At 44.0% G+C, this 24,601-nt stretch overlaps 1 long non-coding RNA gene across 2 annotated transcripts; it reads right to left on the bottom strand.

Moving 5' to 3' along the window:
* Positions 1–6,725: 6,725 nt before the first annotated feature.
* On the bottom strand, positions 6,726–23,631 carry LOC147031467 (uncharacterized). Of its 2 annotated transcripts, none has more exons than XR_015051850.1 (3): positions 23,482–23,631; positions 15,796–15,902; positions 6,726–7,923 (listed from the first exon to the last, which is right to left on the bottom strand). It is a non-coding gene; the product is annotated as an uncharacterized LOC147031467 (long non-coding RNA). The 2 variants fall into 2 exon arrangements; XR_015051848.1 differs by lacking the exon at positions 6,726–7,923 and adding an exon at positions 12,093–13,503.
* Between the last annotated feature and the right edge of the window lie 970 nt (positions 23,632–24,601).

Raw genomic sequence — 24,601 nt, 5'->3', positions numbered from 1 at the left:
TCACTCCACCCCCTCCTAATATAGTGTAGCATTCTCACACATCTCTCCCCCCCCCTCTTTCTCTCGCTCTCCCCTCTCCCTCTCTGTCTCTGAGCATATCCAGACGCTGGCTCTGTCTGGATGGACCCTCCCCTCACACTATCTTACTTTGCCCGCCCCTCATGCTGCCTTCCCTTGCCCTCCTCTCATGCTGCATTCCCCTCCCCTCACGCTTCTTTCCCCTCCCTTCACACTGCCTTACCTTTCCCCACCCCTCCTCACTCCCCCACCACTCCTCGATCTCCCTACCTCCACCCTTTCTCTCTCCCCCCCTCTTTATCTCCAACCCTCAGTGTACCCATCATCCGGATGATGGTTATGTCTGGACAAACTCTCCCCTCACTGCGTTTCCTTGACGTATCTGGATTATGGTTATGCCTGGACGGTCGTTATCTCCACACGTATCCAGACAGTGGTTATCTCCGCACATATCCAGATGGTGGTTATCTCTGCACATGTCCGGCCGGTGGTTATCTCCGCACGTATCCAGATGGTGGTTATCTTCTTACGTACCCAGAGGGTGGTTATGTATGGACAGTGGTCATATCTCCATACGTGTCTGGATTGTGGTTATGTCCGGAAGGACCCTCCCCTCACACTGCCTTTCCTTGATGTATCTGGACGGTGGTTATTCCCGGATGGTGGTTATCTCCGCATGCAGCCAGACGGTGGTTATCTCCACACGTATCCGGATGGTGGTTATCTCCGCGCATATCCAGATGGTGGTTATCTCTGCACATATCTGGCTGATGGTTATCTACTTACGTGTCTGGACAGTGATTATCTCCGAAAGTATCTGGACTGGGGTTATGTGTGGCCAGTGGTTATCTCCATATGTGTCTGGACGGTGGTTATGTCCCGACGGTGGTTATCTCTGGACGTGTCCGGATGGTGGTTATGTCTGGATGGACCCTCCCCTCACACTGCTTTACCTTGTCCTTTCTCACACCGCCATCCCTTCCCCTCCCCTCATGCTGCCTTCCCTTCCCCCACCCCTCCTCACTTCCCTTCTTGCTCCCCAACCCCTCCTCATTCCCTCCTCCTTCTTACCCCCCCCCCATTAATATTCCCATCAGAGAAGTGACGGGTTGTCTTTGCTCGTGGATCATAAATGTAGCCAAATCACCATCATTGAAAGTTTGTTGCCTTTTTCCTCTCGTTCTTCCATAAGTGTCAACCGTGGATGAAAAAAAATACCAATTTCCAACATCAATTAGTGGAGGAAATTCATTCTGTCAAACTTCTGGGAATCAATCACCATCAGCCATGATCTCTCCTGGGAAGACCATATATCAAAGCTGACTTCCAAAACTAATTGTAGACAGGACATTCTCTGTCAAGCCAAGTTCTTACTTGGTGCAGCCAGCAGCTGAACTGCTCAACACCACAACACCTGTCTGCAGTTCATCGAAGGACTGCTGTACCTTGTGGACTTGTGACCTCCACCACCTAAGGTGGACCGAGGTTATGTTTTCTCCCCTGTCTGTTTGTTTGTTGTTTGTGAAAATCGAATATTTTTCCAAGTATTATGGTTGGTCGCGTGTTTTATTCTGTCTGTTTATTTGTTTGTCTGTTTGTCTTGTCAATCGCCTCCAGGTCACAATTTTATACCAATCTCCACGTAACTTCATTTCATGGTAGAGTTGGTCACAAACAAGACGCCGATTGATTTTGAGGTCAAAAGGTCAACAACTTTGTCAAATTTCTAAAATCATCAATTTTCATCCGATCGACGAGACATTTGAACATGATTTGCACATCAGGTCACTGAATTCAACCACCAATTATTTTTGACGTCTTAAGGTCAAAAGGTCAACAAAGTCCTCATTTATAAAATCGTTAATTTTCATCCGATTGACGAGAAATTTGAGGAGGATTTGCATATTTGGTCATTGAATTCAACCACCAATTATTTTTTAGATCAAATTTGTTTTCGGGATTTCGCAAGTATCATGTTCTGCACGACGTGTTTCTCATTTGTCTGTCTGTCTGTCTGTCTGTGAGCAGGATATGTCAAAAAAGTTGTGGATGGATTTGGATGAAATTTGGTGGACAGGTTGGGTGTGTGACACGGATGAATTGATTACATTTTGCTGAAGATCTGGATCCGGATACTATAATTTTTTTTTTGGTAATTCTTCACCTTTCGAGAGATAAGGGCAAAAATGAAAATATTGCACGATATCTCAAAAAGTTGTGGACGGATTCGTGCGATACTTGGTGGAGAGGACGAATTGAATCGATTTTAGTTATATTAAGGTCCGGAGATAGATCAGTGGGATACAAAACGTAAACTGTTCAGCCGAGCAGAGGTATGTGCTTTACCATTGCTATTCTAGTTCTCTTCTGCTATCCATCATGAGCTTTCAACTTAAGTTGCACAAGTCTTCCACCATTACACTCTACGTCTCCAGTTTGCTCACGAGAGGTATGATGACACAATGTGCCATTATAGTGCAAACTACCAATAGCAATGTTTTTTTTAAGGATATCTGCGATCGTTTATTGGCATGAAAGGAGCAGTAGTGACAAAAGTAACTTCGAAAAAATAGCCTTAGACATCTGTGTTGGGGGTTTGGGGGTAGGGGTTGAGGTTAGGGCTATCTTGAGTCATTTCCCAGGGTTGCCAAAAACATTTGCATTCAATTCATTAATCTTACACTGTAAGTCAAGTTTTATGCGACTGGAAGTCAGCAGCTTTCATTGCCTGTGGGTCCGATGGGATGATGCAGAGTTAGCACACTTGCCTCGACGGTCTCAACGATACTCTGGTACTGAGAGTGCTGTGAGATGTGGTGATACCATCTCTGACTTATTGGGTGGTAACTGACTTATTGAATTGCAGTTGCGAACCACCCAGTATGATGCTTGCAAATACACTACTTTTGGCAGCACCAGCCGTTGTTCGCAGAGTGGGACGGACTGACCGACAGATGAAATTGCCTGTGCAATCTGCACAAATTCAATCTGCACAAATTCAATCTGCCTCCAAAATGCACATGCTTTGAAACGGTGCACGTCACACACCTCTTATTCCGTTACCTTTTTTTTTTTTTGAATCATGTCATCATAACTGGAAAAGGAAACTCGACTGGTCCACGATCCACCTTCAGTGTTTCCATGTTTTCTCATTACACCGGTATGGTGAAAGGTCAACTCCATCGAACAAATATAATTGCAGTCTGTCCGATTTATGGAGATTAACCGGGCATCTAGAAGTCATACTTACCCTTTGGTAAATTCGGGAGAGGAGCACAAATTGGAGGATAAAATGTTTCTTGTTCAGCAGGGCTTGACGATGCCACATCTCAAAAGCACTTAAGCACAAATTCCTCCCTTCAACAACCACTTACGATAATTGCAGACTTCTGCAATTCCTAATAGTTGTTGCAATTTCTACTGTAATAGTTACTTTTGCTGATTATCCGATGATTGGTTGGATGTGCCACAATTTTTTATAATGATGTTTATGCTGCAATGAAAGAAGCCAATTTTTTTTTTTCCGTTCCTTTTTCACCTGATTTTTCAAGTAAGCATATTAAATGAAAAAGATTGTTTTTGTGAAGTTTCACTTGATTGTCGGGGGCGGGGGGGCTCATGAATGCTCTCGACTGACTTGTAACGTCGGTAATTGTTGAGCCTGGGCAGGATTGGGGAATTTTGTTGGTTTGAAAGTTTACCTGCACCGGCGTCGCCAAAAGGTGAGATGTTCTTTCGTGATCATTAAAGTGGCCTGGAATGAAAAGCAACGATGAACCCCGGTCATCGTAGGCCATGAACTTTCTAATCAGTCCAAATATGTACAGTATATCGACGACAACTTTGGAAGTTTTCAAAATCCAATGGCTGACAATGATGAAAGTAATTGCAATACTTACTCTTTTACAATAATTATAACATTATACAGTTTAATTGAACAATCACACTCGTTCTATTTTTTTTATCTTTCTACGCAAGGCCACAAATGTACTGATCGTCGGAAAACGATCTGGTGAAAACACATTTTCTTTGTAATCTTTCTCATGCAGACAGACATTAAAGACACCTTGTTGACGAGGATCAAACTTTTAAAAAACAGAAAATAATAGTTTTTTCCCCTTCCGACAAAAATTAAAAAAAAAACAATACTCCACCTATAAGTTGTAGAACAACAATGACAATTCTGATATGGACTGAATTCATCCAGCTTTGACCTCTGTCCAATTTCACGGGCCATCCCCAACCACGAATGACCCAAACTGATGCGAGTCTCGCCGAGAAATTTAGAATTGAAAAATCTTGGCCAGATTGGGTCAGCAATTGTTGCACCATCTGCCCTTCGGTATGCTTCATGCTGTCTCACAGTAGTGATTAAAGTTCTACCTACTCCCAACCGTTATGTGACGCAAGTGTCTCCAACCTCTGCACATTTCCTCTGGCGATGTCGTATATATCTTAAATGCCACAATGTTCACGGAATCAGTCCAAACCTTAAATGTTACAATTTCAACTCTTATGGTAGAACACATCCATCCATCTTGCATAAAATATGTAAAATCTTCACTCTGCACTCTTCCACATTGCTTCATTCCACTGCATATATATATATATATATATATATATATATATATATATATATATATATATATATATATATATATATATATATGTTCCGGAGCTTTTGACCAGGGCCTCCACCAACTATGGTGCAACCTCTCCTCCCAACCGAAATCGGGTTCACATGCAGGATCACACCTGTTTCAACCTGCTCTGTGCTCTTGCACATCCTCTTTCTACTTTTTCCACCCCATAATTCGCCCTAGGTCATCTTCCATCTGCTTGGAAATCAGCCAACATCACTGCATTACATAAAATGGTGCAAATACTGCCCCCCTTAATTGCAGACCTATCAGCTTACTTCCAAGCATCAGCAAGGTCATGGAATCCATCATCGCAGTTCATATGAAATCCTTCCTTTTCTCCAACAACCTCATCTCACATCACCAATTTGGTTTCAAAACAGGACATTCCACCTTGGACATGCTGATTCTACTCACCCAACAATGGATGGAGGTCCTCAATGTCAGCCACGAGATCAGGGTTGTTCTCTGGACACATCTCATGCTTTTGATACAGTTTGGCATCCTGCCTTACTCTCCATACTGGTTTGCCTATGGAATCCAAGGCCAACTCCACTGTTGGATTCCTGACGTCCTCCACTCTCGTAGCCAACATATGGCCCTCAACCGAATCCTTTCATCTCCTCTCCCTGTCAAGGTGGGAGTGCCCCAAGGCAGTGTTCTGGGTCCAGCCATATTCCTGATCTTCATAAACTATCTCTCTTACTCTCTGAAAAATCCTCCTTATCGATTTGCTTATGACTCCACCCTCTGTCGTGACATCCCTCATCCTTCAGGTAGGCAGGCAGCTGCCTCTTCACTTTCATCAGAACTTGATAGATTCACAAGCTGGTCAAACACTTCGAATATGTCTTTCAATCTTGACAAATCTCACACTCTCACACTCTCACTCTTCTCTCTGGGTGTGACCAGCTTGCATAGAAAAGTTTCCTATCTACTTTCTTTACAATCCTCTTGAGGAAGTTCAGTCACTCAAACTCTTGGGTCTCACTATCATCCATCCATCCATTGGGACCATATTCTGTACAGGTAATTGGTGCTACCAAAGCAGTCTCCTGGGCTATTGGGCACAATCCTGTAGGGGTCGCCACTCCGACGCAGGACACTCGAATGGCTCAATCATCCCAGCAAGCTGGTACTCATTTTGCTGACCTCGGAAGGATTAAAGGCTGAGTCAACCCCACCTGGTATTAATTCAACAGCCAAGCAGGATTTGAACTCAGGATCCAAGGATCCCAAGCCCCAACCACCACAACCATTAATCCTACACCAGGCATGTCTCACTATCAGCCATGATCTTTCTTGGGCAAACACTATACAGTATTTCAAAGTTGGCCTCCAAAGCCAGCCTAACTTCCTCCACTCTCTTAGCCAACATGTGATTTTTCAAGTGAGTATATCTCCACATGTATCCGGACCGTGGTCACGTCTGGACGGTGGTTGTACCCACATGGGTCTGGAAGGTGATTATTTCCAGACAGTGGTTATCTCCGGTTATGTTTATGCTGCAGTGAAAGAAGTTGACCTAGAGTTTATTTTTCTTCCCCTCACACTACCTTACCTTGCCCTCTTATATTATCAATGCTACAATGTTCACATTCGTTTTACAGTCTGCCGTCCTGCCTTACTCTCCGCACGCGGGATCACCCTGTTTGGCTTGTATGGTTTCAAACAATCATTGCCTGTTCAATGGGCATCCTCCATCGTACAAAGTCCTTCCTTGGCACACCTGAGCTCCGATCCACCTACAAGGCTTTCATCCGCAGCGTGATGGAGTACTGCTCTCCCCTCTGGGCTGGCTCCCCTGCCTCACGCCATGCTCAGCTTGATGCCGATGCCGAGGCAACGAAGACCTTCAGGATTATTGGAATCTCCCGTGTGAAGCTGTGTGTCTGGGCTCATCACTTCACCATCACAGACGGGTCAGTGATCTCTCTTTCTTCCACTGAACTTTCTTCTATGTTCACGCGTGACCATGTTTTCTCTCTGTTGTTCTCATAGAGTGCCTATCATTGTGTTATACGCGTATTTGCATCTCATCTGTATTTTCGACATTTTAGACATCTCGTCACCCTATGGTGACGTGAGGCTGCTGGGAAGGCCTATTGGAGAGGGAATGCAGGAATTGCAAAGTAAGAACGACAACATCCTGGTATGGTGTTTCCAAGAAATCATGGGGAAGTTCCCTCATAATACAGGAAGCATGGGTCAAAGAGTGCTGGCACTCAAAAAGGCAAATGACAGACACACAAAGCATTGAATGATACTATAAAATTACAATGTTCTTGTAATTTACTTTCATGGTTTGTTTCATGCCCGTTTATAAAAGCTGTTAATCTAGAATAATAAACACATGAATGTTATCACTGATAATTTGATGGATTTCCCTAAAGTATGACCATCATTGGAATAACCCCAAACTTTTGCACAGTACAGGACTGTATATAAAAGCAAGTTTGTTTTTTTCAGTGTGAAGCCTTTTCTTTGATTTTTATGCAATGCCTTGATTTTTTTTTTAGACAATTCCATACCCCTGAGCTGAGCCAATTGCCCCCCAAATTTGCTCTACCACATTATTGTAACGCACACAAGGTGAACGTTGCAGAATTTTTTTTTTTTTAAATCCAATTCCCAATCAAAATCAATGTTAAAACAAGAAATAACGGTGCTCTGGCCAATTGGCGGGGAGTCGGGTGGAGTTTGGCATACATGGCGCCAATTCCGCATCACGTTCCAAGGTGAATTCTTTGTCGGGAATCGAACCAATTGCCTTTTTAATTACTGTATCCATGTTCTGTACGCTAAATGTAAATTAATCTACAATGGTTCCACAGTCTCCCCGGGACGACAATGAGTATAATTTGGTTATCGCACGTTCATATTCGACCTCATACAGGGAAATTAGGCCGTTTGGCTCTTCATTTCCACGTTCGTGTTGAACTTTTGCTGCAGCTCTAAACATCAAACTTTTAAATGTTTTGCTCAAGTCTAAATAACCAGGTAGCACTCAAGAAGGCATATATTCATGTATATGTGTGTGTGTATATATATACATTGTGTTACGGTTGTGGGCAGGTGGTGGGGGGCAGGGGGGGAGGACTGGAAAGTCTCAGAGTCCAAGTCTCACATCCATAGAGCAAGACTGGAAGCACCAAGGACCTGAAGACTCGAACTTTCGTCCTCCCGCACAGGAACCGGCAGCGCCACACACCATGATCCAGTGAATCCACGACTCCCCAGGCCCGACCCAGACGTCCACTGACCTCTGACTCACAGCCAGTAGAGACATAAATATCACTGCCAAGGTAAGTGAATCTCTCCACGACCTCAACATCCTCACCACAAAGAGGCACAGACAGAACAGCAGCATCCAAGATGTCATTGAAAGCCTGATCCTTAGTTTTGACCCAGGAAACCCATAATCCCAGCGGCTCCGACACCTCATTCAGCACATCGAGGGCCCCCAAAAGGATATCTAAAGTCCCTGCAAAGATGACTGTCATAATCTGCGAAATCAAGGTCAGAGATCTTGACATTCCCAAATGATGCACCGCAGCTTGATCTCTCCGACATCCTCCCCATAATCCAGTCCATACAAGTGCTGAAAAGTGTGGGGGCAAGTACACATCCCTGACGAACTCCAGTAACAACTGGAAATAAGCTGGTAGGGAACATGGGTGGTCGCTATATAATTGCATACTAGTCATACAGTTTTTGACGGATTGGGCTGACATTTTTTGGCAAAGAGGTTCATTATAGTGCGCATAAAAGTGCAGAAGCCGATTTTTGATTTTCAAAAAAAAAAATTCCGATTTTAAAAAAAATTTCAAAGTCCCATTGCTTGGCAACGGTGGCATCCAGAGCAACGGTGCTCAAAAGCATACAAGTAGATCTTGGTATGAACTTACCAGTGAAGTTTCATCAAAATCGGTTGACTCCTCTGGCCTCCAGAGCTGTCCATTACATACAAACAAACAGACAGATGGAAAACCTGAGAATATAGATAGTCTAGCGACCACTAAAATAAGTCAGAGATGGTACCACCACATCTCACAGCACTCTCAGTACCAGAGTAGAGTTCAGACATCAGATCGATCAGTTTTGGTGGCACCCCACGAAGACCAAGAATCCTCCAGAGGACATCCCGATTCACTGAATCAAATGCTTTACAGAGGTCAACAAAGGCTGCAGGCAGCCCCTGCTGAAACTCTCATCTGGGTTTGGTGAGGACCTGAAGAACAATGATACGGTCAATCGTTGACCTCTTTGGTGTAAAACCTGACTGCTCTGGATGCTGGTGCTTAAGCAGATGGTGGCAAACCCTATAAATAATTATTTGAGCAAAGACCTTGCCCGGCAATGAAAGCAGCGTCACCCCTCGGTAGTTGTTGCAGTCTTGGCAATCATCCTTCCCTTTCTCGAGAGGAACAACAAGGCCCCTCTTCCAGTTGGTTGGAAGCCAGTGGAAGTTGGATGCCTGTGTTCCAGGCAGAGCACCAAACTGCATGAAATGACATGAGTGCAGCATTTCCACCAGCCTCGAGAAGTTCATCATGGATGCCACAGATCCCAAGAGCTTTTCCTCATTTCAACCGGTTCACCGCAACCTGTGTTTCCACAAACGAAAGTGGACCACAGTTGATTGGAGGGTCAGCAACAGGGATAGTAACACCCTTGACGTCCAACTCGACAGCTGGTGGATCGGCCTGGTACAACCGCTCAAAGTAACCGGCCCAGCGGGCCTTCACTTCAGACTCCTCTGTCAAGAGCCTACCACTCTCTGCTCTAACTGTAGTACACTGAGGGATGGGCTTGGATGAACGCAATGTGCGAATTCCCCTGTAAGCGGGACGAGAATCACTTGACCACAGGTGATGCTCTACCCCCTCACAGATTCCTCGCACATAGGCCTCCTTGTCCACCCTTAGCGCACATATAGTTTTACGCCTCAGCTCCCTGAACAGCTCAGCTCTGTCATTCAGCCTGGCCCTGCGACTCTGGTCAATGGTATCCAGTGTCCCTTGAGAGACAAAATTCTTCTTCGCCCTACGGTGAGTTCCAAGACATCCACCAGCAACATCAAGGACGGTGGTCTTGAAGGCGCTCCACAACTCTTCAGGATCTCCGAAAGCACCCAGACCCCCCAAATCTCCACTCAGCTTGTTTGCAAACTCCTCAGCTACTCTCTCATCCTTGAGCTTGCCATCATCCAGCCCAGGCTGGGATGGTACCATTCTCCTGGATTTAAGGTGCAACTTAAGAGTTTCTACAACAAGCCGGTGGTCAGTATTGAGGACTGAGCACTCCGCTAGACCTTGCAGTTCTGGATCATCCTCCAGCGATCATCAATGAGGACATGGTCAATCTCCAAGTCCAGCGATGAGCTTGTGGGCGCTGAAACCATGAACCAGCCACCCTAAGTCCATGACTTCGTGCAAAGTCAAGGAACTTAGTGCTATTCTGGTTCATAGTTCCTGACCCATGGGGACCAACACGCATCTCATAACCATCCCTATCAGTTCCAGTCAGTGCATTGAAATCCCCCAAGACTAGAAGTGTATCTCGCCTGGGGCACTCTTCAACCACAGACTCGAGCGCAGCATAGAATGCGTCCTTCACGGTGAGGTCACTCGCCTCAGTTGGAGCAAAAACAAAGACCAGGGAAATGACACCCAAGGAGTGACGAAACCTTCGTCTCATAATACGCTCGATGACCGGTGTTACCTCAATTATCATTGGGGTCAGCTTATTGGACACAGCTACAGCAACTCCTTGGGTATGGTAACCATCAGAGCGACCAGACCAATAGTAGGTGTAACCACCCACCATTATCTCACCGCAATCCGGTCTCCGAACCTCAGAGAGAGCTGCAATCCCGATGTCCAAACGCTTGAGCTCAGATGATAACAGAGATAGGTGATCATCCTCTCTTAGGGATAGGACATTCCAGGCACCCACCCGATGGGACCGCCTCAGGTTAACCCAAGGAGACCTCCGTCTGGTGGACGACACCTCAGAACCACTCCGACACACTCTCCCGTAATCTGACCCAGGGATGTTACCGCGTGGTTTCCCTCCTATAATCAAAGATTGGGGGTCCCAAAGACTTTACCCCAATCCCGTCATCCGATGAGCTGCCCTGCGAAGGGAAGCTGCACAGGAGGTACTCCCATGGAGTGGGTCTTCAGATTTTTTTGTGATTCGAGAATGTTTTGTGGAATGAAGGGTTTTACGGTGGCTGGAGTGCAAATCCTGCCACCAACCTCCTAATTAGAAGTAACCCAACTGCAGGAGGACGTCCGCAGACACAGTTGGGCACTAGATATGGATGGCCGTTGGCTCACAAGGAGCTCCTCTGCACTTTGACAGGTTTTGTTTTTAATCCTGCTGGGTGTCCATATCATACACCCTCCTCACCAGGAAACCTGGTGGGGGAGACGGTTTAGTCGCCGACAACCCGACCATGGGACAGGTTAGTACAGGTTTACATGATACCTGTAGCAAGTCACAGATCTGATCTGGCCTGACCTAACAATAATGTATGAGTGAGTCTTCTAAAAATTTCTGTTCCCTCATTGTAATAATAATAATAATAATAATAATAAATCATCATCAGCAGCAGCATAATATATTTGTGTGTTGCTGGCAGAATAGGCCTCAACTAGACGTATATACACTTGTCCCTGAGCTGTCAAGCCTTGGTTCGAATCTCGACCCAGCTCTAAACTGCCATCCTGTTGAATCACACGCAGGGTGAATCATCAATGTGTGCGTCTTTGATTAGATGATTTGTAAACTGGGTGTCCTATCTGAAGAGTGGGCGAGCTATCGCCGGAACCTTAACGCATTCCAAATTGCTGCTCTCACCTACCAAGTCGATCGTGAATGACTTGGGCTAAAACCTTCCCTGGCCACGTTGCCAACCCCACGAGCTGGGAATAATTGTGGCCGTTCAAGGCTCATCGATCATATGTTTGTGTCATGTTTGTCATTAAGTATCCAGTTGCAGCTTTTCAAGTCCTGTCATCAGGAAAGAAGAATGGCATCTTGATACAAAAAGCCTATTCCAGGGACACTACAGTGCTGAAAAGCCATTTCATGAGCATGTGCCCATTTTCATTCAGTTGTAAAACTCTAGGATTACACCATGTGGATTCCTCCCATTAGCAAGTAGCGTTGAATGGAATAGTGTTTCGTGCCTTGGACGTCACGTCCGTGGACAAGGCAGTTACGTGTCTGCTCAGTTTCCCCCAGGACACGTCACAAGCGGTCTACAGAGAGCCCCTGGCTAGCACTGCCAATGTTTCAGACCCTAGAGAAGGTATGGGGATCTGTTCTGAACAAATAAGCGACGAGAGCTTCGAATCATCACCGAAATGCGTAAAAGAACGCATTAATGAATATGGAGCTGTGTAACGCACACTGGCACGGCCTCATTCTCTCATTGAAGTTCCCTCCGTATGACAGCACTGAGTGCCAGGGTGAGGTTGCATGGGATTTGGATTTGGTGACACTGGAACATACAGCCGTTGACATTGGATTCGGATTCGTTTCTACATTTCTGTACCTTTTATCAGCTCCACCCAGAATTAGAACCAGAACCAGAACCAGAACCAATTTGATGAGGTTAAACAAAAAAAAAAATCCATTCTCAACACAGTACAAGTAATGAAGTGCGAGGTGGAGGTATGATTATGATGGGACAACATTTCTCAAGTGGGGAAGGAATTTCCAAATTTCGACACAACAATATGATACTACTCCTTCTTGTAGGTCTTCCGTTTCATAGAATCCTTGTTTATTTGCAGACAAAGTAACGTGTGGCTCGCTCGAGCCATCTTGCTTGACACACTCTCCCCCTAGTGGGAAACGGAACAAAATCCTTTTGATTCCAATGTTCACCTTCTTCTTTTTCGTGTACAGCACAAGGCTGGTGAGGGCAAGAACTAGCCAACGACTTGGCTGTGTGGCTGATGCAATGCCCTCTGTCGGTCAGAGCAGGAATTTTGCAATTTTGGCTGGAGTGCCGCCAATGGCTTGCCTACTGTTCGTGACATTCCAGCAGACGGGATGTCCGGTTTAGCATCCATCCGAGGGACGGCACAGACAGTTGAAGCACTGGGATGACATTTTTCAGCTGGGTCTGGATTCAAACCCAGGTGAGACAGCTTCCAGGCGAGTGTGCGTACCTCTGGGCGAGGCCATCCTGCCAGTCCTCACAACATTTGTGGTCATGATGGTCTCAGCAAGATGCCTCAAGTGTGTGAAGCAAAGGTGAAGAATGCAAACCATTTGCTGTGCAAATTCAGCAAAATGAAATAATAATAAATGTAACAGCTGAGTGGAAATGCATCAACGAGGAGGTAGGTGAACACCTTCACTGCAGTTTATAGACGAATAATGATCCATCAGATGGCTTTACCCCTTTAGGTTCCAACGTTTTGGCAATAACGGTCTCATCAAGAGGCCTTAGGCCTTCGGGGTGTTTAACCGGCATCACCAGAGGATCGGTTATGCCCTTGGAGCATCAGTACTGAATCTGGGAGGTCGGTGGTTCGAATTCCCACCGAGTCACAGCAAACGCTTAAAATGGTACGTGCTGCTTCCTTGATTGGCACTCATCATTTAAAAAGGATGGAGGATGGACAAACAACCATAGGTTGGTAATAATAGCATAAGCTTTGATGGGCCGAATGATCGAAGTTCCCTGAAAGGGAACTCATATTATTACTACTAGCGAGTATCCTCCCGAAGGGTGATCTTGTTCAAAGCGTGCAACGTGTTCTTCTGACGCGTGGCTTTATTTGGGCGGTGTATAGGCAACTGACAGCAGCCTCAATCGTTCCTGAAAAAAATATTTTTTAAATCACCCAGGTGACGTGCATAAAGCAAAAACATACCACTCTTTATAATTCAAAACATCTCATTGCACTGGAAAAGGTGGGGACAGAAATACTGTGCAGTACTGTAAATGGTGGGAACTTGTAATACCCTCCCCAACCTGGAGGTGGCACCACACGATACACATTTACATAGAAAATTTGTGTCCCCCCCCTCCCCCACCCCTAAGACCACCAGCAAAGATAAAAACACCCCTACACATTAACTGGTGTCATGGTGATCCTATTTAGCCAGTCTGGATATAATGGGCCCCAAAATATAGGAGTAGCAGCGCAACAAACAAACACACAAACAAACACCACTCCATGAATGATAACAGTTTGGATTCTTAGTTCATCAGGAAATTGTCACACACTGCATTGTTTCTGTTCTTTGGTCGCCTAGTGCCATCGTGGCAGTTTCAACAGTGTTTCTCGGTTCAATCTTGTCCACTGACCTCAATGTTAGTTATTTGTGCTGGAACAACTTACAACATGATATATAAATTGGATACTCCTGCTGTTTTCTGTAAATGTGGAGGAACGGTGCAGACTTCTCGAGGACATATTTAGAAGTGGAAATTCGGGGTGGAAACTGTTCGGGGTGGAAATGCTATCTGGCTTGCTTCGACACCAATGGGGGACCTGATGCCTTCATCATCGTTATCATACTAAAATACGCAAGTTGGTTTCTCTGTCTGTCTGACCGCAGTCTTTGGTGGATAATAACATGGTGTGTACATTCTGTCGTTACTTATCTAATCTCAACCCAACTATGCAGGAGAACTCAGGGTCACACGACGGAGGTTGTGGCGACTTCATTTGCCCCCCTCCCCAAGGGTTTTCTGCCTTGGGTGAAATCTGTGATAAGGTGTATAAATAGCTTATCGTGGCGTATTTGCAAGGCTGCTTCTAACAAAAAACAAGCTCAAATGAGCTAAGATCCTCATCCTCTTAATGATGACGTCATAAAAACGAATATGACGTCATTTCGATGTATCAGGTTTGCGATAAAATATCTGTGCTAATGCTCGGCTTGATTCCCACAAACAATATTCAAACAGCTTGCCTAGTTTCGGAGATAATGGTATAGGCGATTTCCATTAGCGGCGATATTATGACGTCAACTTTTTTTTCTCGGAAGAATTTCCAAAATCGGAGATGGTTACTGTCTGCGCGTGGGCTTTCTGCATATACATGGCAAGTTTCACGAAGATCCGATGAAAACTCTGGGTTGTGAAACAAAAAAAAAGGAATGACGTCATAAAAATTGATACGACGTCATAGTGATGTATCATATGTGCGGCAATTCATCTCTGCTAATGCCCTGTTCGATTCCCGCAAACAGAATTCAAAAAGCTTGCCTAGTTTGAGATAATTTTTTTAGGCGATTTTCATTAGCGGAGATATTTTGACGTCATACCTTTTTTCCTCGGAGGAATTTTCAAAATCGGAGATGGTTACCGTCTGCGCAGGGTATTTTTACATATATACGCCAAGTTTCAGGAAGTTTCGATGAAAACTTTAGGCTGTGAAACAAAAAAGTCCACAAGAACAACAATGTGAGTTAGACTTAGAGATCCTCCACGAGGATCTAAAAACGTCATAACAACACCAATGATAATAGCACAATCTTAATGTTATCACAAAACATTATTAACACGAGTAATATCTCCCCTCCCCAAGGAGTTTTTCCTCCTTGGACAAATGCTGTGTTAACGTGCATAAATAGCTTATCGTGGCGTTTCCGTGGGGCACCCCGACAGGAAGTAAAAAAAATATAAGAAACCACAAACACCTATGATTACCTTTTTAAACAGTTGCTGCTGCTGTTTAACACTAAACCAAAAGGGAGGAAAACCTGACGTTATTGAGGCATTTCACGCTTATCGTGTCCCCCATAGACGAAGGGACCCGAACCTAGATCTACTGTAATCTCTATACCCTAGAGGATAATAGCATGGTGTACTTGTATTGAAAAAGCTCTCCACTGTTGGTATTTAACTTCTGTAGGTTTAGGTTTGTGTGGCTATCATTTGAAAACGAACAGTGTAGTTTAGATGGGTTCCAATGACCTACTTTTTCTTGAGTTGCAATGATTAATGGAGCCGGCACCTGTCAGTACACACATTATCGATGGCTTGTTTACTTTCAGGGTTTTAGTTATGGGGGTGGGGGACGTTTGTAATACATTTTGCAAATGAAAAAGTGTGGAAAGAGAAAAATAGTCAAGAAGCAGTTTTTCGAAGGTGGCATACCATTGAGAGTGATCAGACAAAAGCCTCCAGTATTGCCCCACCTCGTAGACCGTCTGGTTTGAGTCTCGATGATGATGCTATTGAGAGTTGCAGCCATCAGTTCTCCACTAAAGTAGGAATACCAAAAACAAGGCAAAGAGAGCTTCTTCGATAGAGATAGCATCCTATGTGTTAAACAAACTAGCCAAAGGGTTCCTGAACAGCTTTGAAGATGATCGGGACATTTTTGGAAAGGATGTTGCCAATGCGTTGAGATATTTTGGAAGCATGGAACTACAGTGATGAGTTAGAATTTGTTGTCTAAACAACATTCTATCAAAGCCTGACCCTCATCCGACATGTGCTTCTTCCACTACCCTTGATTTGGTCCAGTCCTGTTTGATTCATTTAACCCTTCATGTCGTCCAACAGTGGTTCAGGTGACCATCATTATCACATTACATATTTTATATGCTATGGCCATAATGAAAGTCATGAGCATGTTTATTGTACAGTAAAACAAAGGTACACGTAAGAAAACTGATATTGGCAATAGTAACTGGACATACCACATCACTTTTCTACAAAATCTCCAGAACGATCCACACATTACTAACAGCGCTGCACGACCTTAAAAGTCCTGCTGCGTTAAAAGTCCATTCCAACACTTCGCAACCAGCTATGAGCGGCTATCTGGACTGCCTCGTCATTTTCATGGTGATGGCCTCTCATGTGTTCTTTCAAGGGGCCCAACAGATGGTCATCTTTCAGATTGTATGGGGGTGGAGGAGCACTTCCCAACCATCCTTTGAGATTTCCTGCAATGTCAGACGCGCAGTGTGAGGTTTAGCATTGTCATGCATTGTCATGTTGAAGGATGAGAGCTTTTTTTCTTTGGACACTTTTCCCGAAGTGCACGTTTCAGTTTCTTGAGTGTCTGAACATAGCAAGCTGCATTGATGGTTTTCCCTTTGGGCAGGAAATCAACCAGTATGCATCCTTCGGCATCCCAGAAGACCATTCCCATAACTTTGCCAGCGGAGGGTACTCTTTTAGTCTCCTTCTTTTTTGAAGATGTGGAGTGTTGCCATTCCATGCTTTGCTGCTTGGTTTCTGGGTCAAAATGGTGGAACTGGCTTTCATCACCAGTTATTATTCGGAACAGGAAGTCATCACCCTCGGCAGCATGTCGTTGAAGCAATGTTGAAGCATGCATGTGTTTTTCAGTTCCTCCTTAAGCAAACATGGAATCCAATGGGAACAAACTTTCTGATATCCCAATGTCACTATCATCTCCTCTACCGCATGGTGTCCCTTGCCAAGTGACACTCTGATCTCCCGAACCGTCATCCTTCAGTCCTCACTGATGAGCGCATCAACTTTCTGGTCAATGCGTTCAATTGTGGCGCTTCCCGGCCGACCACAGCATGGCTGACCGAAGATGTCTGTGTTTCCGTCTTTGAAGTGTTTCACCCACCTTCTGACACTGCCAGCACCCATGCAGGCATCTCTGCACACCTGACTCAATCGGCCGTAGACATCTGCAGTTGAGTTGTTCTCCTTCACGAGGAATTCAATCACTGCACATTGGCAAAAATGATATGTCGTTGGCAGCCATTTTGTCACAATGGATTGTGGGAACACCAGTGGTTTGCATGCGCCAAGCCTGTGTTTATATTGGAGTGGATAGATGGACACATGTTGATAATAACTCGTGTTCTACAAATCCAGGGTGTCCACATTGAAATGAAACAACTTTGAAGCCTGATAAATTTTTATTACCTTCGCAAACTTTGTTGCGAAGGTTATGTTTTCATCGCTGTGTATTTATTTATTTATTTATTTATTTGTGAATATGTGTGTTTCTTTGTTTGTTTGTTTGTTATTCGCATAACTCCAAAAGTATTGAACTGAATCACAGCAAATTTGGTGGAATGATTGGTTATTATCCGAGGACCATTTGATTAGATTTTGGGAGCGATCGGGTCAAAGGTCAAGGTCAAGGTCAAGGTCATGAAAAGGTCAAAATCGTCTTTTTACCATAGCGCGGTCAATTTGTATCCAATTTGCATGCAACTAATGCCAAAATGTTCAGAATTCAATGCCCCATCTTGTGATATGTGACATGACACAATGACGTAATAACCCTTATTAGCGGTTGGGAGTCAAAGGTCAGGGGGGTCACGACATTGCAAAATGTGCGGTTTTAGTCATAACACGGTCAATTCTTATCCGATTTGCATGAAACCAACACCAAAATGTTGACTGTTCTGTTCCCCACACTCTAATACCAATTACAAAATTAAGAGTACAAAAGTCAAGGTCGAGGTCATGAAAAGGTCAAAATCGTCATTTTGCCATAGTGCGGTCGATTTTTATCCAATTTGCATGCAACCAATGCCAAAATGTTGTGAATTCAATGCCCAATCTTGTGATATACGATATGACACAATGACGTCATTACCTTTGTTAGCGGTTTGGGTCAAAAGGTCAGGGGGGTCAACGACCTTTATTATCATAACGCGGTCAATTCTTATACAATTTGCATGCAAGTAGATTCCAAATGTTTAGAATTCAATTCCCTATCCTGTGATGTGTAATATTTGATTTCTTATAATGTGACCAGTTGTCATCAGATTGACTTGACACCGACACCCAAAAAGGTCAGGGAGTTCATACAGAAATTGTACAATGTATGCGAATCAGTGTCAAACAGCAGGAAATTTAATGTTTTTAAGCCATCATAACACATATGAGATGGCAGATGTGGTATGGGATTAAATACCCTCACAATCAACGGTTTCTGGGGGGAAGGGCAAAATGTAGCGTTGGCGAAGGTATGCGCTCTACTGAGTGCCCGTTCTAGTTGAATAATGCAAATAAAGGATTATTCACACAACTCAGAGTCAGTATGCTTGAGTTTCATTTGGTAAATGGGTACATTAGAGTAAACATTGAACATGTGCATCATTCATAGTATGGACTAAGTCACAACGGTACTCATTTTCCCTCCACACTTTCTAACATCTTGGGGGTTATGGAGCACACTACCGCTGTGATGCGCTCTTTCAGCTGAACAATGTCCTGCACCTTTGTGTGGTACACTTTGCACAAGAGGTAACCCCACAGAAAAAAAAAATTGAGTGGGGTAAGGTCAGGCAATCACGGTGGCCAGGAAATGGGTCTGTCTCCACCCAGCCAGGGGTCTGGCACCCAGGCATCAAGGAAGGAGTGGACATCAAGCGACCAGTGGGGAAGAGCCCTATCCTGCTGGAATATGAAGGTTGGTTGGCAGTCCTCGACTTGCGGTGCCACGAACAGCTGAGACATGTTGAAGTACACATGGCCTGTCACAGATCTTTCCGCAAAGAAAAATGGGCTGCCAATTCTGTTATGCATAAAGCCGCACAAAATGTTAACTTTTGGACTGTCTCTTTCAACCTCATGGATTACATGTGGATTCTTTGCTCGTCAGATGCGGCAATTGTGTTTATTAGCGTGCTCACTTGTGCGAAATGTTGCTTCGTTGGAGAACATGACCCGGTTCAGGAACTCGGGGCTGTTTTCCAGACTGTGGAGCACATGCATAGCATGATTTCTCCTTTTGATATGATAATTTACTCTTAGCTGCTGAACCAGTTGAAGCTTATATGGATGGAGCTGCAGCTGTGTGCGCACGATTTTATCCACAGTTGAATGTGGAATTTGCAGTTCTTTACTGGCATGACGGATGGACTTCCTTGGGATTCTGTGGAAGGCAGCACATATGCGTTCAACACCCTCCTCTGATGTTCTGGCCTTTCCTCCACCATGCTGCTTTAGAACACTACCAGTCTCCTGAAATTTCTTCATCCATGCATACAGGTCTCTTTGAGTCGGTGATTCCTTGTCAAATGTTGTACGGAATCGTCGTTGCACCAGGGGAGGTGACTTCAATTTGGCCATCCATAACACACATTTCGCCTTTTCTTGTGGGGTCATCATAATTCAATGTGAAACACAAAATAAACTTTAAGCTCAGAAACTTAGGTGTATGTTGTGGTAACTGTCCAACTTTCAACATTCTCAAACTTATACATAAAAAGTTACAAGGCTTCCAAGTTGTTTCATTTCAATGTGGACACCCTGTACTGGTATATGGCACACATGTGTGGAATCCACTGATGCTCAGGACTTTCCATATGGCCCACATAATACAGTTCAGCTCGTGGGTGTGTTCTTTTGTTTGACTTGTATACACTCCTCAACCACTGGACAGGATGAGATTAATTTTGGTGGTTGTATTTGTGTGCTCGGTCGGGAAGGTTCTTCTAATTTGGGATGACCACCTCCGACTTGCATTTTTACTTTTATGTGAAAGTGGGTAATTAATCAAACGAAGTTGGTGAATTATCATACCTGCTGATGCATGAACGCACTCCTGCACCCCTGAACAGAATAGCTCGAAAAACTGTATGTTATCTCTAAAAAATAAATCAAACTCCCAGAAGTTATGCAAATCATTCTAAAATGTGCCAATTCTCTGTTATAGTATGACTAGCGATATCCGTGCACATGTACCGGGTAGCAGTACAACATAGCTGGTAGCAGACGACAGACCGTACACAGGGAATGACAAAAATACGCATTGTGCAAAATGCAAGTGGTACTATGGAACGCCAAGACTTCCCAAACATTGTCGGCATGTCCGCTAAGTGCCACAGCAATTTCATAGGGATCGTGTGACGGCGAGCCGAGTTATTCGTGTGCAAGCTTGGTATTATAATTGAGATGATGTCATAGGTCACATGGTTTGGCAGCCATTTAGATTAACCCTAAAACCTATAAAAAATATTCTCCAGAACAGTTGGACACATCGAGGGGAAACTTCACAGAAATGTTTCCCAGGCCTTGGGTGTACAATCTTGTGAAGGAATAATTGATAGGTCACACGGTTTGGCAGCCATATTGGATTTAAGAAAAATTAAATAATGTTTTTTTTTTCTGGAACCGCTTAATCAATCGACATGAAACTTCAGAATTATGATCTACAGCAGTAGTGATGGGGAATACATGTTTTAAATTTCAACTTGATCGGATACATGGTCTGGCAGCCAGAATTATTTAATTTTTTGATCTGGGCTCTTCTATATTTTATTTTTTAATTTTTTTTTCGAATCAGGCTCACTTGGCTGTGTCTGGATGGGCTTGAGGGTAGAGGGGTAACAGCTGAAACCCAAATCCTATCCAGGTTCTTTGCTTTTGGTTTGTTTTGGTTCCTTCTGATGACTCCAATGCAGGACTGCACCTACTTGGTCTTCCATTTGATTTGAATTGAATATGTTTTAATTCCATTGAATAATAATGGAAAATGTCATGGGTCAGGGTCAGGCATCCAATCAAAGCGGGGTTGACTTAAAGCGGGACGTCTTGGTACCCGTTCATAACTGCCAACAGATATAAAGTGGCAGTTCTAAATTTGTCTCATTAATTTCGTAACACACCAGCACACAAACGCCACACAAAATACACCACAAAAAACAAGTTGTGGCGATGGTTTGTAATCTCTGATTGCTGTTTATTGGTTCACGAGCGCCAGCCAGAGTGACCACTATATTCGTTATGTCTGTCTGTCTGTGTGTCCAGAGCATAACTCCGTGGACTTTGATCCGATCTTGATGAAACTTGGTTATGTGTTCGATATCAATGTCTAGTTGTGTTTTCCTGGATGGGGCGTGGCTATGCCCATTGTGGGCGGAGCCACGCCCCCAAAAATAGCCATTTTTAGGGGGTAGTCGGTGTAAAAATCTATCTTCTTCTAGGGAATTGAGTGAATGGAATGGGTTCTTCGGTATTTGAATAGCAAAATGAATTATCTAAAACTTGTCGTCCGATTTTTCATTTTCCTCCCAAAGTCAAGGTCAAAGGTCAAAAACTTGGAAAATTGCAAATTTTGACATAAAAATCAGATGACCGCCCAAACTTTGAGAGCTAGGATGACAATATTTTTTATGCATAATCTTGAGGTCATTCCCCACATCATGTCTTGAAACCATTTTGCTTTATCTCGAACACCTTTCCCATGGCACCCCCTTCAAGTTTGTTTTTACGCTGATTTCATCAAAGTATGGATAATCCGAGGAGTGTGAAATGCCATATAGCGTATATGACGTTATATTGTTCCTGGAATGTTCCAGAGGAAGTTTTGCACCAAAGGTCATAATCCTTGACCTTTGACTTTTAAAGTTCACAAAGGTCAAATTTTCAAAGTTGTGGGAATCGAACTGGGTTTTCGACCTTCTTCGACGAACTAACTCCAATGAGCTATAGCACGTATCCTGTTTCCTTATTTTAATTTCCACAACATTGTTTTGTGACCTTTAAAGGTTATGCAAAGGTCAAATTTTGAAAGTTGTTGAACGAACCGAGTTTTCGACAGTTTGCAGCTAATAACCTGTCACTCGTAGCACATCATGTTGATCATTTTTATAACTTGGTCAAACATTATCACATTGTCTCATCCTTGACTTCTGAAACAATCTACATCGTCAAATACCGCTCGTCAACCATTGTCGTGTTCAGACTTATTCTTGTTTAAGTTGATTTGTTAAGGGTTTTTTAATTTTTGGTATACCCTGTCGAGGCTCGTTTGAGAGCTAACACACAACGCACAGCAAGGGGGCATGAGACAAGAGGGGCGGGAGAGGGAAGGACAAAATAGTGGGGCAAAATAACACACATACTCTTCGTGAAAGACACTTTAACGACCAGTGTTGGCAAACGGGTCCCCCAGCTTAACGTCCTTCTGATGGATGGAGAACATATTAATGACTCGTCCTGCATGTGAAACATGAGGGTGACAATGTGTCACCGAGTCGAGATGCAAACTCAAACTAGACAGCTTAGAGGTGAGTATGCATACCAAGCAGCATCCAGGGTGAATAAGGCTTCACAAGTTGTCGACAACATGGAGTGTGAAGACCTTCTCACAAATCAGATTATGGAGAATTTCAGACAGAATTTCTCAGAAATGAGAAAAGCTATGAAGGGAATCTGACAGTTTTACTTAGCTTTTCATGTTTGAAAATTCCACCATCAGAATGACTTCCTGCATCAGCATCTAAATCAAAGCTTCTTCATTGTTCGGTTTGCATCAGCCACGGCCAACAAAACGATACGTAAGAGTTACTTGTAATTTAAACACTCGAAGCCAGTACTTGACACCTTGTTTCCCATCTATTTTTATCTCGCAATGTGAAAATTGCCATTTCTAACTAAACTGCTCGCCAACCTGTTTCCATCCCTCCTTTAATGATAGCGCCTTCAAATAGACATCTTGGAATGTTTCTGACAAAGCTTAGCACCAAAGGAGGACATCATGTCCTCATATGATGCTTGAGATTCCAGAAAGCATAACTTGTCAAGTACTGATTGCGTTCTGTATGTTGATGTCGGACATTGTGAAGCGGGGCTCGACTTCTGCAATAGTTTAATTAAGCTCGGTTCCATCCTGTAAAGATAAAAAAACATGCTCACCATTTGAATTCACAATCATTGTGTGTGTGTGTGTGTGTGTGTGTGTGTGTGTGTGTGTGTCTGTGTGTGTGTGTGTCTGTGTGTGTGTGTGTGTGTGTGTGTCCTCCTAACTCCAAAGCCATGAAACCTAGTGGCCTGAAGGTTTTGTCAAAAGCTTCTCTCCTTGGTCACTTTCAAAGTCAAAAACCTCACCTTATCCTTGAGGATATCCCTGACTCATATATGTCTCTCTTTAGTAATGTCTCCTCTGATTTGACAGGCCTCTTCCCTGTTCTGGCGGTGGAGTTGCAGTTCGCACCATGAACTCCATTTCTCATGGTCCGTGTCCTGATCTTACACCTCCCAACCTCCAGGAATAGTTTTGGCTGCGACTTCCCCTCTGCTCGCATCTCTTGTTCATCTGTTTGTTGAACCATCCCCCTAACAGTGATGACTCCATCTTCATCTCTCTCTCTCTCTCTCTCTCTCTCTCTCTCTCTCTCTCTCTCTCTCTCTCTCTCTCTCTCTCTCTCTCTCTCTCTCTCTCTCTCTCTTTCTCTCTCTCTCTCTCTCTCTCTCTCTCTCTATCTCTCTCTCTCTCTCAGACAACATGGACAATCTTTTAACCACTCATCCCAACACTCTCTTTTTCATATGTAGTGATTTCAATTGTCACCATGCTAATTGGCTGGGTGTTGGTACCTCTCTCACCAGCCATGGCACTTCAGCAAAGTAATTCTGTGACTCCATGGAAATGACTCAATCTGTGAACTTTACAACCTGGATTCCTCCAAATGGCAAATCCTCCCTTCTGGAAGTGCCATCTCATAAGCTCCCCGGAATGACGTTCCAGGAGAGCTAAAAAGTGGGTACACAACATTGGTTCATTTTGCTGATTCCGTCCCACATTCACTTCCTTCTAACCAGGTGAGCACCCAGGGGTATTGCCCCTATTTTTAGCTCATCTGGAATGTAGTTCAGGGGAACTTATGGGATGGCGCATCGTCCTAGGTATTTACTTTCTTCTCAGAAACTACACATGCAATTCTCATGAAACTTTACCACAACCTTCATCACCTGTGATGTACCAAAGTTTGTTCAAGGCTTTAAAAAAACAATCCATTGGTATTTACTTTCTTCTCCATTATATATTTTGTGGGTCATCCATGTCTACCATTTGTTCCCTGGTTATCTTATCCAGCCACTACCAGGTGAGCGCCCATGGTTATTAACCTCCGCCATCTTCGAAGATGGATGGAGGTTACTGTTTTCACCCCTTTCTGTTTGTTTGTTTGTTTGTGAACAGTATTACGGAAAAACTCCTCGATGGATT

Source organism: Eptatretus burgeri, chromosome 2 (assembly GCF_056783735.1).
Source record: "Eptatretus burgeri isolate ZD-2024b chromosome 2, Ebu_testis_v1, whole genome shotgun sequence".
Taxonomy (NCBI): Eukaryota; Metazoa; Chordata; class Myxini; order Myxiniformes; family Myxinidae; genus Eptatretus; species Eptatretus burgeri.
The sequence above is the reverse complement of the archived record's forward strand: the minus strand, read 5'-3'. Positions and strand labels throughout refer to the sequence as shown.